The following is a 13,480-nucleotide window of genomic DNA, read 5'->3' on the forward strand; positions in this document are numbered from 1 at the left end:
TCAAAATATCCACATACAGTTTGTTCTAAGAACTGCCAACACATTCTCACCCCAAAGCGTCACTTTCAAACAAGCTTCAATATCTGACGCTCAAAGCACCCTTGACGCTTCGGTTATGGGTAGGTTTAGCAGTAGGTTTTTCTGAGAGAAATATACAATTCTGCTTGTGGACATCAAGTTAACTTGCTACTACTGTAAGTGCCTAAAACAAAAGTCTGAGTATCATTCAAATATTTGATTCCACAAAACTGTCGGACTTTGACAAATCCAGTGATAAAAAAAACAAAAACAGCTCTCCATCTATAATCGGGACTGGCAAATCATTTTAAATTGATAGTCTTGTCAACATTTAATTTAGTTTTAAACAGTACTATGATATCTTGTGCATCATTTACAGCTACTTTTGCGTTTTATTTTGATTTCATTTTATAGGTAAAGCTATATTTGTTCAGAATGAGAATTTACATCAATCAAATAAAAATCAATTCCAAGGTGCAAAAATAAAACGTAACTCTCCGACATTGGTACCAGGTCGGTGTCACACTTAAGTTTAGTTAGTTTCGTTTTCATGGACTTTTAGTTTGTTTTCATTCATCACGTTTTTCTTTGTTTGAGTTTCCCGCCACTCATCTGTTTCCTTGGACAATAACTCATAATCACAGCTGATCATCATTTAGTTTATCACCATCATGTATTTAAGTTCCTCCCTGTGCACTCTCAAGTGTCCGTCGGTGTTCGTGTTTGCGTTTGTTTAACGCACGCCTTGTTACACCTTCTGTACTTTACCAGAGTTTACTTTATTATTATTAAAGACGTTTAGTATTGGGACCTGTGGAATCCTCTTCATCATTGTGACAGTCGTCAGTTATAATGTTTTTTAGATTCTGATCCCACATGTGGATTTGTAATTGCTCAATCGTCTCAGCAGTGATCAGTGATCACGGTCATGTGGCCTCACGCTTAGTAGGTTCTAAGATTCAGCTTTCGTAATAACAAGGGCATGGAAAAAATAAACAGATCACAGATCATCAAGTATTTATGCTGCAGCTATTCACCCAAAACTTTTCTGGGTTGTTGGCACAGCAGCTCCCTAATGGACATAGAGAAATATGATGAAACAGAGTATCACAGTAAACAAAACAAACTAGACTGAAACAGAAAAGTATTCCTAGAGGTCCTGCATTAACTGGTAGTTCTGATTGACAGATGTTGGGTAGTGTTTTTTGTATAATGCTATTTTTTTATTTATTTGGAAAAACAGTTTAACAGCTATTAAAAGTATAAATGAAATATAGATTTTCTAATAATAATAATATGAGATCAAATATTTGATAACACTGATGCTAAAATGGCCTATAATGTATAACATGAATGTATTGATTAATGCTAAAATGTTATTTGATATTATAGGTGCAATGTCAAAAAAATGGATAAGCAAGCTATGTATTTTTCCGATTACATATTTCTTTTGCATTGTACGCTGAATTATTTTGCTTGTGAAATACTTCAGGCAGCTTCATGCAGCAAAACAAATGCAAATTTTTTAAATTGACTGTTGTCCACATGGCGGGTTGGGATTTGCTTTTACATTTTTGAAAACCCCAGAAACGGTTTGTGCATAACTTAACTTTTGGTTTGTGACTTCCAAGTACTCAAGCTACTTAGAGAACAGATGGCAAAGTGAGACACATTTAGACTGTGATAAAGTGCGCCCAAGTGCCACATTCCTAGCTAGAGATGTTAGGTGTTTGGTATGAATGGGTAAAAAGTGTGATTTGCAAACAAACATTCAGATTAAACGCAATATATAAACCTCAAATAAAATAAAAAAAAGAGGAAAAGTAAACTTTGGCAAATGGCACAGATTCTGTATATGTGCACATAGAACTCTTTCCCTGCTAATGATCATATTCAAGATCTCCGTTTGAACATTATAATAACATTATAACAACTCACATTAGCAAACAATCAGTAAAACAACTCACATGTATATAAAATAATGTTTATAATGTTTAATTTATATTGACATTTCAGTATATATTTCAAATTAAACCTGACAGACAACCTTTATCGGTTTCTCTCTTCTAAGTGTCTCTTGTAGTATTGTTCCTATTTAAATCATGAATAGGCTACTATTGTTATGGAAGGTGGCTGGTTTCCCCAGAATAATTGTCACCCCCCCCCCCCCCCAAAAAAAACCCCCAGAATAAAACCTTATTGTGCATATACATATGGAAAATAAAGAAAAAAGCGAGACAAAGTAACAGAGAAATCGGTACACTGGAAAAGTCAGTGAGACTGAATTGAGAGAATTGCTCACACTCGCAAACACTTCTTTCTACAAGGCAGATAAAAACGCACTTGAGGCTAATTGGCCCGTCTGTGAAGGTGTATGAAGTCAGTCTCACAGTAATTAAAGTCAGGGAGTGAGGGACAAGAGAAACGTGGAAAGTGAAAGAGAGAGAGATCACAGAGGTCTGAACTCTGTTTCTCTATGGTGCCTTAGTACAACATCTATGGCAAATGAAAGCACAAGCTCATGCAGTATAGTCTATGTTCACACTACAGACAATTTGGTGCCAGGCAGTGGAGTCATTTTTAGGTATATCCAAAATAGTTGCTATAGTGAAGATGTACCACTCTGCCAAGTGACTCAACAACAATTGGGTGCATCAAGTGATACAAAGAGAGCAAATGATAAATTGGACATATTTCTCTAATAGCATCTTGATGTGTAGCTGTGGTGAATCACTTGCAACAGTGGCACCCGCTTTGTATAGTGAGAAATAAAAATACTATCCATCCATCCATCCATCCATCCATCCATCCATCCATCCATCCATCCATCCATCCATCCATCCATCCATCCATCCATCCATCCATCCATCCATCCATCCATCCATCCATCCATCCATCCATCCATCCATCCATCCATCCATCCATCCGTGGTTTGAAAGCCTGTAAAAGTTGTCAATTATTTATTATAATGTTAGAGGTCAAATCATTTCTGTCTAATGGATGTATATTTCTCAAAAACAAAAAGACAAAGAAAATAAATCAGTATATTGCAAGAACATTTCAAGGCCTCAATACAGAAAAAAGGTGTATTCAAAGCAAAAGCTGAATTATTTAACTCACAAAAGCCCTTTCTGATGTCAATGAAGTAGAGGACTGCTGAAACTCATGGAAATGGAATGTGCCAACAATTGACAGTTCTAATGACGTTAGTGTTGAGCATAAGAAGAACATGTTTGTTCACATATATAAGTGAAGCCAAACATTCCCAACATTCTTGTGACGCGATGCCTCATAAGTTAATATTGGGATGTATCCATGCTCTGGTACTGGGACTGTCAAGAGTGTCTTCAACATCCATTTCATTGAGTTCCAGCTTTCACTCCAACAAATTCCATCTTTCAATGAATTCATTGAAATGAACAATGGACAGAGAGCTTGAGTATAAATGAATGTCCCCTTAAAGGACTGCAAATAGCTGCTTGAATTATATGATTGGATGAAAGCGCTGTTACATATTTCTTCATCAGCATTTAAGCATTTGGAAAACTCTCAATCTCCTCCCAGAAACGCAAAAACATTGGAGCTGTGTAATGCACCCGTGCACAGTTATTTTGAAAACAAATTCTTCATGTTGATCTAACCAGGGAGGTTCAGAATTCATGTGATAAAACAGCTGAGCCACTACTTAAGCCACAATAGATCCAAATGGTCATATCAGCATCAATTTCCAACAGAAAGTCCTGGAAGACTCTGAATTATTATTATCAGCAACAAATTCATGGAAGTTAAACCCCAACGCACGCTGATCTCTGAAGACTTTACATTGATTCATTTTACCAACTTAACATTATCAAACCTTTGCCATGTTAACAATTGCATAATTGATGTGGGAGAATGAGTGAAAATGAAAACCTAATCAGTTTTAAGATGCTACAGTGGTGGAACCAAGTAGTCAAAACTGGAACCCTTCTTTTCTCCTATAGTGGGCCAAACCTAATTACATTTCTAAATTAACCTGCAGGAGGAATTTAATTACGCTGTTGGGCCGCAGGTGGTCTGCGGTCCATTTTGGACACCCCTGCTCTATTTTGCTATCTGATGAATGTTGTCATCAGTCTTCTTTTGATGTCTGCTGTTGTATCCTTGATAGAGGCAATTACTGATGAGTCATAGGTAATGTAGTGTGCTAGAATAGGAGCGGGTAGCCGTCTCTTATCTTTTGATCCTTTAAAAATGTATCCTCTTTTGCTGCCTGATTTTAAGCCCGACTTAAACCTCCAATAAAGTTTGAGCCATCAGAGTCACGAATGGAGATAGTATGACATCATCTGTGCAGACAACAAGGATGTTAGAGGTGGAGACAGAAATGGGGATGAGATGTCATTTTTTTATTTTGGTTGTAGAATTGATTAAAAGCTCTAGTCATCAGTGAGTCAGTGGGACTAATTAAACCCAAGGGTTCAGAGAATAGAATTACGCTAATTAGGGCTTCTTCAGTGCTCAGTAGGAGAGTAGCACATCTTCCTCACATGTAACGCACACGCACACACGGTGTGTGTTCATGTTTTATGGGGAATTTCCATAGACATAATGATATTTATACTGTATAAACTGTATATTCTATCCCCTTGCACTAACCCTACCCCTAAACATACAACCCATACAGACATACACACACCTGATTAAGCACCTATATCATGGTCTAGATGAAACCACGTTTAAAATAAATAATAATGCTATAGTTCGATTAATAAATTAAATTCTTAAATTCGATCATATTTTAGATTAAAATATGACCTTTTTGTTAACTTTTGTCTGAATGAAGGTGATACAATGATGATACATTCTAACAAAAAGGTTCAACTGTGTTCTCAGTAAGGGTCTTTTTCATAAATGTTAGGGGCAGCATGCCATATCAATTGATATTTTGGTATCATGTTTATAGTTTCTTCCCTTTTTTAATGTTTACAAACTGAATAACATTCCCATTATGACAACCTTGAACATGTTCTTACAAATGGTCATGTGTTCAATGAACTGTGTCTTTTTGCCTATTCATGTTTAATAGCTTTTTGGTAGCCACAACTTGGTATGTATATATACATAGATAAACTTACAATGAGAAACATTCACTGGAGTGTGACAACCTGCCCTGGTCTCCCCTGTACAAAAGAATGAAAGTATGTTTAAAAGGGATTCAAAATGCAAGCTGTGTTTCACAGGCTGAGGCACAATCCTTTTGAAAAATGCAGAGACGGGGACAAATAAGAAAGATGTCTCAGCAAAACACATTCACAAAGCACGAATCAATATCCCGGGTCCTCCTGTCTGGTGAAAGCATGTGAACAAAGAACTAACCTTTAAAGTCCCAATCAGTCCTCACGCTCCCTTTCAGCCAGAAGCTACTGCTCTGTCTCCTGGAAGAGAAATGCTTTGGTGACATTTTGAATGTGAGCAAAAGCTTTTGTTCTTTGTGATTATGCGAATGTGCACGTGCGAGTAGGCTATGTGTGTGCGTTTCGCTCCTGTCAGTGTGAAGCGGCTATAACAGGGGAAACAGAGTTAAATCCCAGAAAGCTTGGCTCACTCTCCTCTTCATGCCTGGCTAGTTAACACCTGACATTTGGTGTTGGAGGGGCAATCCCTAAGCACTCATCTCAGAGAGCGAGCGAGACAGAGAAAGAAAGCGAGGACAGGAAAAATGCGGATCAATAGCATTTGTGAAACCTCCTCCAGTTCTGGCAGGAATGCAGATATCCTTTTACCCAAACACTAGAGAGCAGAGGCAGAAAGGACCGTACTGCATGAGTGACTTTACATCTTCACCAAACAAGCCCCAGATGGGTTAGTGTCAACAGAGAGACACCAACCATCAGATGGACAGACAGACAGAGAAAGAGCAAGAGAGATTACGGTGCAGTAGAAAATATAAATCAGATACCCAGGACATACACTTGATCCACTCAATACTCATTTAGCAATTTAGTTCTACTCCTGATAAGTTACCATAGCAACAGACTTCCACTGCTCCAGGAAAGCAATAGAGCAGCCAGGAAGTTTGTGTTTGGGTGTGTGTGAGCACTAAAGAAACAGAGGTTAAGATATATGTGTGTATACGTGTAACATTTTTTCATTCCTGAATGAATAATTTAATTATTGTGTATTAACGAATCAGTTGAGTGAATGATTTAATGACTCATATAAAGACAGTCAGCTGTCTGAAGTTAATATCTTAGAGTAACTTTACAACATCTGAATCAACGTTCCTGAAATGTTTCAAAGACAGTTTCATTCCTGAACGAATTAGAGTTTTTTAACAAGTGGAGTTAATTATTCACTGACTCATTCCTCATTACGACAAATCGGTTGACTGAATGATTTAATGACTAATAAAGACAGTCACTTGTAATCTGTAGAAAGTCACTAAAAATCCTCACCACTGTCTGAAATGCAGCAAGCGTAGAGATACAAACAGTGAGAAGTCCCAGTGCTTTTGAACTGTTCATCAACCCCTTTAAACGCCGCTAAGTTAATGTGCACTTTTCACATGCACTTTTTAGATTTCCTAATATTGAAATTGATGTACAGTAATCATGTGCCTTCTCTACATTGATCACTTGATATTTTAATGCCACACCTTTCCCCCACAAACATAGCAAAAGAAGCATATGTGGTGAATTTACAATGTTTTGCACCTTAAAACATGACTGGATTTAATTCAATTCTAAAAACAAATAGGGAACATACAATCTAATTTTAACACTATTGAGGCTGAATTCACAGGTTGGATTTAGACTCCACAGTACAATTCAACAGGGCTCCAAACTATGCATGCAGCATCACATAAGGGCTCTTTATTATGTGCATTTACATTTATTAATTTAACAGGTGCTTCTTGCCGAAGCAAATTACAAATGAGGAACACTACATAAGCAATTCCGGAGCAAACAGAAAAAGTGCTGCAATACAAAAGTCCAGATGTGAGCTAGAACAGAAAGAGAAGTTGTGATAGTGGAACAACTGTGAAATAGTGTAATATAAAATACTCTCCCAAAAAATAAAATAATAACATACCAAATTCTGATGATCCAATCTAAATTATAATGATCCATTATTTATTTATTCTGATAGCTTTGATCTTATCTCATGTTGTCTAAATTAACTTTTAAGCAGATATACTTTATGTAAAGTCTGCTTCATAACATTCACTTCTGGGAAAACTGAGAAAATATTGATGAGTCATTTGATTGGAGATTTTTGTCCAATCAAATACACTATAATGAGAATGTCCCGTTGCCCCTGAATGTCATCTGTAACTGACAAGCAAGTTTTTTTTTTTTTTCAAAATTAGGATTTGCAGTTGTGATGTAACTTAAAGGCTATTGGCTGTTAAAAAGGGATATGGGGTTGATATGTCTTTTCCAAACTTCCTATTTCAAGAGGAAATACTAAAACAATCTCACAGCAATTCTTAACTATTCTACGTTTTGCTTAACCAATGGCTAATTCGTACAAATTCGTATGATCTCACTCGTAAGTTTTCGTACGATCTGTTTAAACCCCAGTGTCGGGTAAGTTTAGGGGCAGGTTTAGGGGTGATCTTTCATGAGTTTCTTTTGTACTATTCAAATCGTACGAATTCATACGAAATCGCCATTCCCTTAAAATAGTTACATTTTCCTGTGAGATCGGGTTGGAAATACTGTATGTCAGCACTGGTTAGAAAGCTTCACTTGACAAGCTAAACAAGTGTGCTTATCATCCATTACATGGCAGAAACAGTAAGACTATGCTATTACAAATTCACCCTGAGTTATAAGAAGTAAAAACAAGACTAATTTAGCCTTCCTTTCTGCCATCTTGTTGCTCTGGAACAATGTATTGTAGATAGGAGAACTTTTGGTAACACTTTATTTTACGGTGCCCTTGATACAGAGTAATTACTTAATTAGGCACTTAGTAATAGACGTTGTAATAACATGTAACAAAATGTACTTAACATGTAACTAAGTTATGGAACAGCCTGTACTTACAGATTGTAATTACACATATGTAATAGGCAGCTACTGTTACACATGTGTAACAAGCCGAGTTGGATAAGGTTTATAGATACACATGAAGTACACTTAAGTACATTCTTGATACACTTTATTTTACGTAGCTTATACCTGTGTAATATTATGTAATTACAATGTAATTAGGAAACTACTGTATGCATTTAAGCTGTGAACTAGTGAGTTAAATCAAACTAAGGCAGAGATGGATAAGGTATGTATACACAAAGTACACTTAAGTACATTCTTGATACACTTTATTTTACGTAGCTTATACCTGTGTAATATTATGTAATTAGGAAACTACTGCATGCATTTAAGCTGTGAACTAGTAAGTTAAATCAAACTAAGGCAGAGATGGATAAGGTATGTGTACAGAAAGTACACTTAAGTACATTCTTGATACACTTTATTTTACGTAGCTTATACCTGTGTAATATTATGTAATTACAATGTAATTAGGAAACTACTGCATGCATTTAAGCTGTGAACTAGTGAGTTAAATCAAACTAAGGCAGAGATGGATAAGGTATGTATACACAAAGTACACTTAAGTACATTCTTGATACACTTTATTTTACGTAGCTTATACCTGTGTAATATTATGTAATTAGGAAACTACTGCATGCATTTAAGCTGTGAACTAGTAAGTTAAATCAAACTTAGGCAGAGATGGATAAGGTATGTATGCACAAAGTACCCTTAAGTACATTCTTGATACACTTTATTTTACGTAGCTCATCCCTGTGTAATATTATGTAATTACAATGTAATTAGGAAACTACTGCATGCATTTAAGCTGTGAACTAGTGAGTAAAATCAAACTACGGCAGAGATGGATAAGGTATGTATACACAAAGTACACTTAAGTACATTCTTGATGCACTTTATTTTACGTAGCTTATACCTGTGTAATTGCAATGTAATTAAGAAGCTACTGCATGCATTTAAGCTGTGAACTAGTGAGTTAAATCAAAGGCAGAGATGGATAAGGTATGTATACACAAAGTACACTTAAGTACATTCTTGATACACTTTATTTTACGTAGCTTATACCTGTGTAATATTTTGTAATTGCAATGTAATTAGGAAGCTAATGCATGTATTTAAGCTATGAACTAGTGGGTTAATTCAGATGTATAACATATGTAGATACACAGGAAGTGCACTTAAGTACAATCTTGATACACTTTATTTTATGTTACATACAAGTAATGCTACAGAACATACACATTTACCATGTGTAACTGCAGACCTTAGTAGCCTAACATATTTAAGTACTTGTTGTTACATTGTGTTATACTAAGTACTTTCTTACATAATTACAGTGTACCAAGTCCGTAACACGTATGTGACAGACTCGGCTTGTTACACGTGTAACAGTAGCTGCCTATTGCATGTGCGTAATTACAATCTGTAAGTATAGGCTGTTCCATAACTTAGTTACATGTTAAGTAGATTTTGTTACATGTTATTACAAAGTCTATTACTAAGTAATTAATTAAGTAATTACTCTGTATCAAGGGCACCGTAAAATAAAGTGTTACCGAACTTTTTATTTAAAGAATGCACATTGTAGCTTCTCAGTTGTCTGAATTAGCTGGGTAGACACTCTTGCACCATTACAACTTGTAGGAAGACTATATAATACAGATGAAAATACTCTAGATTAACCAAACAATATGTGCATTCACATCTGAGTTTGTCTGAGGGGGTTTACGTTTCCATTTTGTTGGTTTAGTATCCTTTGAGATATGAAGTTATCAGCCTACTATCACAGGGACTGGGAAGATGGCAGAGGCAGACGTGCTCTTCTTTAATTTAGCAGCCTAATTCCCTCGGTGGCCCACTTGCTAGGAGACAGCGGCTTGTACAGCGCTGCTGGTGAGGATGACTCTCACTCCCGATTTAATGAGCATGCAGGTTTATCGATAAGCCTTTGGGATAGGTACAAACCCTCTGCGATTTCCGCTGAGCAACCAGATTGACGTGTCGAAGAGAGCAAGTACGGTTAGACGTCTTTTATGCATATTTAACAATCGATACAATGAAAAGCATTTTGGCCCGGTTTCACAGACAGGGCTTAGATTAAGCCAGGATTAGGCCTTAGTTCAATTAGGACATTTAAGTAGCTCTTATAAACGTGCCTTAGAAAAAAAAAACATTACTAGTGTGCATCTTGAGATACAACAATGGCAGTGACATATTTTAAGATATGTCAGTGCAAGTTGCATTCAGTTAAAACAGCTCAAACATGCATTTTAGTCAGGGACTAGCATAAACCTTGTCTGTGAAACCGGGGGATAAAATCTGGCTCCCAGTAATGTTAATAGTGAATTTCATCTTCATGTTCTTCATGTAGATAAGCTTGCACAAAATAAACTGGGGCATTTGGAATTTGTTGAGTGTTGTAGGTGCATCTGGCAGTGAAACGAGGGTAAACTAGGTCTCACACATTTTAAACTCCAGTGAATATTCTTAAAGTAGGTTTAAGTCTGTTTCTGTATAGACACATAATTTGAAGTTTTAGCTACAAAAAGCTATTTTATAAGCAATTTTAGCTTGACACATGATAACCTGCCCTAACCTTAAAATCTACCATATGTTGTTTTATTAAGGTTCACTCATGAAAATAGTATGATTTTGTCATTTTAATTTAGATCAGAGATGCCCAAGTTAGGAGCGTCTATCTTTTATCATCAGCTTTAACATTTTGTTTTGTTCTATTTTTGCAATGCAATGTAGATCATAAGTGAATTTTTAAAAATGTTACATTTTAATATAACATTGTTGGATGTAATGCACCATTTAATTTCAGCCCACAGCCCTCAATCAAGTGTGATTTTTGGCCCTTCGTAGTTAAAAGCTTGGGCACTTTGGGTTTAGACGGAATTCAAAATGTTGTTGTGGTTAGTTATACGAGGATGTAGCAGTCTTCTTTTCCAACAAGCAGTGGCATAATAAAACACTACATCTCTGTTTTTATGGCATGCACGTTTTGCAATATGCCATCGGTTCAGCATGTAGGGGTGCTGTTAAGCACAGACAACAACCGAGTGAGTTCATGAAGCAGGCAGAGGCACAGCTGAACAAGTGTATCAAGAGCACTCTCAGAGAATATCCCTGATCTCAAGTTGCTTTGGGAATCTCAATATAACCGTGAAATGTGAAGAAGTAACATACTGTTGAGTTGCTTTTAGCCGTTTCTTATTAGCTGCTTCATAAATCACAGTGAAAACTGACTGTCTAACTTAGCTTCTAGCATAGCAATTTACATTTTCAAAGTAGCTTCACCTGAACTGATAGATGTGATGTGTTAAGTACTACATTTAGGAAACACTAGGAATTGTTCAAAAATGGAATACTAGCGTACACTAACTGTATACCCCTTATGATAAAGTAGTATGCATATTTTTTAAAAGAGTATTTATTACAGAAATAATATAATAATATACTTACAGTAAGTGTAAAATGAATGTAATATTTTCAGACACTTAATTGCCTGTTAATTGAAATTAAATCAAAATGTAGGCCTATTATAGTTTATTAAATGCAATTAGCTGACATTTATAGTGCTTTTTTGACCCACTTAAGCAGGACTTATCTTTATATATAATTTAACACTTTTAAAACTTGAAGTGCACTACGAGAACACATTCAAAACAATTAAGCACACTTCTTTTTCACATGAGACTGCATACTTCTGCATAATATTTACTCAAGTATACAATACAATATGCAAAAATAAACATTACTAACAACAGCATGGTCCATTGGATTGCTCTCATATTGCCTCACAACCTGTTCGATTATGACCAGTTAATAACTTATAGTTAATATATTAACATTTAGAATTTAGACTATTTAGCATTTTTAATACAACTTGGTTTAAAGTCCCCCTGTAGTGAAAATCAAGCTTTTAACGTTGTTTATATGTCTATGTGGTGTTTTTAATATGCTTTAGGACAAAACATGTACAAATTCATAAGTCAGCATCATTGATGAGTATTTGCCATATATTCTCCAGTGAACCAAAGCGTTTTGAAATCGCTGGTGTTTCTGACGTCACAAACTACCTTGTAACCAATCAGGTCAATGTGTGATCATCAACGAGTGGATCTCTGAACTGGTGCGAGTGAGTGGAGGCAGGGCTAATTTTCATATTTATAGAACAGAGTATACTAAATGAGGCGAGAGTTACATTCAAGCTATTTTAAGACATGAAGGAAAAAAATTTCAAGGAAAAAACTCTAAAATGTCATTTTGGGTGATCAAAGATGAGTTTTAAAAGATACAATTATTGACTACAGGGGGACTTTAAATTTTTTTTATATCTTTTGGCAGTATGATCAAATAATGCTTCAAGAAAGCGAAAGGTTGATTCATCACCCTAGAAATATAGGTCAAGTTGTGCACATTGCATTGTGAGATACTGTACCATACCAAGCACATGCAGCAAATTCTGCTGTATACAATATTTTTACAGACAATTGAACATTGTTCAGAATACTGTAACTCCTTTTGTGTTCCAGAGAGGAAACAAAGTCATACAGATTTGGAATGACACGAGGATAAGTAAATGATGACAAAAGTAAAATTTTGGGGTGATCTAACCCTTTAATTAGATTTTATGGGACTGCACCTGTATTATATTAGGTTGTAGATAAGCTTGAATCTAGTTTGAGGGTCCAAGCGCTGAAAGGTCTTTGTATCGATTCAGTAAAAATTCACCGCTGTGAATGACCTTTCCTTCACCTTCTCCTTTCTTGAGCAGGGCAGGACAACAGCAGCTTTAATTAGCCTCCTGGTACAGCAGGATCTGTCTGGCTGGCACACATGCCCTCCCCAACCCCCCACACATATGTATGAATACATCAGTTTAAGTCTTTAAACAGCATAAACATGGTCATAAATATAAAAAGGGTGTAAGTCAGTGTTATGGGTGTATGATAGTTTCACAGTGTAAACTATACTCCAGAGAAATCTGTCATTTAATTACTCAGATGGTAAAATGAGGCAGTGAAAAAGCCTCTTTCTTTATCTCTCTCTCTGACACGCAATCACAAACACTGAAAAAGAAATCTCGTGTCCTCACAGGTGTCACACTGCCCTCTGGGGAATGAAAGAGGAAATGCATGCACTGCATCCAACAGACACACACACACACACACACACACACACACACACACACACACACACACACACACACACACACACACACACACACACACACACACACACACATGCACACACACACCTAAGCATGCACATACACAAAAAAATCAAGACCAAAAAAGATAGCATCAACAGATATATATAAAGTTGTATCCATATGCTCTTACGGCTACATTTAAAGGCCGTGTTGCGGGGTTAATTTTTCAACGAATTTGTGCAATTTGCTTGTTGGT

This window comes from Squalius cephalus (assembly GCF_949319135.1).
Source record: "Squalius cephalus genome assembly, chromosome: 12".
NCBI classification, from domain to species: domain Eukaryota; kingdom Metazoa; phylum Chordata; class Actinopteri; order Cypriniformes; family Leuciscidae; genus Squalius; species Squalius cephalus.